This window comes from Otolemur garnettii, unplaced genomic scaffold (assembly GCF_000181295.1).
Source record: "Otolemur garnettii isolate 467f Iridium unplaced genomic scaffold, OtoGar3 scaffold00185, whole genome shotgun sequence".
Classification (NCBI taxonomy): Eukaryota; Metazoa; Chordata; class Mammalia; order Primates; family Galagidae; genus Otolemur; species Otolemur garnettii.
The window spans coordinates 2,977,229-2,980,128 of NW_003852580.1; the positions used below are offsets into that span (position 1 = coordinate 2,977,229).

Below are 2,900 nucleotides of genomic sequence, written 5' to 3' on the forward strand. Positions count from 1 at the left end.
CAGCTGCTAACACCCAGGTCCATCCACACCTGTGCCTCTGCAGGTGCCTCCGGGGCGCTTTCTGGGCGTGTCGCTTTTTGAGGCGGTGAGATGGGTGGAGTGGGTAGGTTTGGGTGGGGCTCTCCCCCAAGCCCCTAAGATTTCCTTTTCCCAAAACCCCTCCTCGAGGAACAGAATGTAACCCTAGAGGCCAGAGCTGCTCTGCCGTCCCTAACCTCGGTCTGACAGCCCTGAGCTTCCTAGCCCCACCCTGTTCCTTTGTTGGAGGGGTTGGGCCTGGACTCAGGGTGACCTTGGTCTAGGACCGGACTCTCTCTCAGCGCAGCTCCGCCTGGACAAATCCCCTTCGTTCGGGACTGCACACTCCGCCGGTGCCTACCATTCTGGAGACTGGGTGTGGAAACAAAATCCTGGGATGTGGAGGGCTCCCCCATAGTTAGCCCACCTCATATATATTGGTGCAGTGGCCGTGAAGGGAGCCTCCCGGGGTGACCTAATCGCTGCTGAGCTTGTGAGGTCCTGTCGTGTCCTGGGAAACTGTTCCTTGCCCAAGGTCACACAGACTGTGGGACTGAGAGCAGGGCTGCCCTTCGGCTCGGTCTCCTGCAGGGGCTGCCCTGGGCCTCAGGTTGGGCTGGTCTCCCTCAAAACCACATAGGGGCGGGGCAGTGGCTTTGTCAGCACCAAGGCCAGGGACCCAGCTTAGGATGGTGCTGAGCTGGGACTCTTGAGGAGGCAGGGGTGGAGACAGGTCCTGAAGGGGAAGGGTTCCGCTGGAGGCTGTTGCCATAGAAACCATGCGGGAACAAAAAGCTAATTACTACTGGGTTTGGCGGCCACGTGGCTGACTTGTAAATTGCAACTTTGGCTTTGGGGTGAGGTGCCTCCTGAGGGGTGGGGAGGGGAGAGGCCCAGTAGCTGGAAGATTCCTAATCACCCCATGAGACAGCTGTGCCTGCCAAGGAGAGGGCTGGAGGAGGGAGATAGTGGGGGATAGTGGCCACAGATCAAGTGAGGGTCCCCAGGGTAGTCCGACAGCTGCTGTGCCTGATGGGAGGGGCCGAGGGCTCACTAATGCGGTCACAGGGCCCAGGCCTGCCCTGACCATCTGCTCCTGCGAGGGGCAGGGGTCACAGGGAGAGGGGGAGGTAGGCAGTCCTAAGGCCTGTCTGGTGATCCTCCTCCTCCTGTGTGGCTGGGCCAGGACTAGAGGTCAAGCCCACACCACAGATTCCTCCTGAGGCTCTGGGGGCAGAGGCAGCCCCCTGAATGCTGGACAGTGTTCTGGGCTGAGATTGGTTCTGCTGCTTACCATAGTGGCACTTAGGTCTTCCCATTACTTTTTATCCCTTCTGAGTTGTTTTTCTTATGTTTATTTAAACAACTAATATTTGATTCTTTTTTAACAGTGCAAACAACAGAGAAGTAAATTTTCTTGAGGGATGAAAGACAGTGTCTCTTTCCCACTTCTTCCCTTTGTGGTAACCAGTGTAATGCAGCTTAGTGGTTTTGTGTAGCCCTCCTGCCCTGGAGGCCTCCAGAGATCAAGTTCCAAGCCCCCCTGGGCCAGGCCCTGTGCAGGTGATTGGCCTGCTCAGCGTCCACACCATGGACAGGACATTTCTCATCCATTCTTGTTTCCCACTCCTGTAGCTAGTGTGTACTGCAGACAGTGGGTAGGTGACAGATTTACCCTGGCAATCACCAGTGGAAACTGACTAGGTGGCCAAAAGGACTGCTTTCCTTCTCTTGCCCCCCAGGGTGGTGTCTGGTTTAGCACTAGAGCCCATCCATGCTAGGAAGGGGACTGGCTAGGGGTAGGGTGGGGTGGAGGAGGGAGATGAGGATGATCAGAAGCAAACACACTCCTCTGGCAATCACAGTCGTCACCATGTTTTGGGTTGTGTACTGTGCCCTGTGCTTTAACACAAGGGTGTGGTGAGGTGGGTCTGACCCCTTGCTAAGGATAAGAAAGCTAGAAGCTCTGGGAAGCTGAGTCACTTGCCTGCAATCACACACCGGGGAGGGGTAAGGTGACACAGGAGCCTATGAGTCTGGACCCCTATCCTGGTTTCTTTTCGTGGGCCGCGGCCCCATTCTTCTCCCCTAGAGGGGCAGGGCAGTCCTGAGCCGTCTGGAAGGAGCCTTTGTCTGCGCCCCCGCCAGCTGTCAAGACTCCCGGGGTGCCCCCGCCTCTCAGCTGCTGGGCGGAGCCTCGTGGGGGCGGGCCTGACCCTGGCAGCGAGCGAAGGCCGTCCCTGTGCCACCAGCGCCGCCTCCTGGTCACAGTGATGTTGTGGGTGGTGGTGGTGGTGGGGCGGTTGGGGTTTGTAGTTTGGGGTCTGGGGGTCTTGAACGTCCCTGCGGCTCGGTCTCACAGCTCGGCTGATTTCCGAGGAGCCCGCGGGCACGCGCGTCAGCACCTCGGACAGCGCCCAGCGCCCTCCTGCCGCTCCACCCACGGGATTAACCCTGGACCCAGGGAGTGCAACATCATTGGGCAGTTTTCTTTGCACTGGGCAGTTTTTGCACTGGGCAGTTTTCTTTTCTGTGGCGATGCTAAAAACTTAATTCACAAAATTATATTTTATTATTTATTAAATGTGGCAGATAATATACTATATTTTGCCGATATATTATTTTAAATGGTATTTTTAATTAATTTTAACTACAAAAGCAATTATTAATATATTCTCCTTGCTAAGAAAAAGTGAAACATTGGCTTGGCGGCCGTAGCACAGTGGTTACAGCTCCAGCCACATACACTGAGGCTGGTGGGTTCGAGCCCTAAACAACAATGACAACTGGAACAAAAAATGGGTGGGCATTGTGGCAGGCACCTGTAGTCCCAGCTACTTGGGAGGCTGAGGCAAGAGAATCGCTTAAGCCCAAGAGTTTGA

At 55.8% G+C, this 2,900-nt stretch overlaps 1 protein-coding gene across 1 annotated transcript in view; it reads left to right on the forward strand.

Moving 5' to 3' along the window:
• Positions 1-2,900, forward strand: part of LOC100945316 (tubulin beta-3 chain) — a 16,779-nt gene that overhangs the window by 4,455 nt on the left and 9,424 nt on the right. The window lies entirely within an intron of this gene.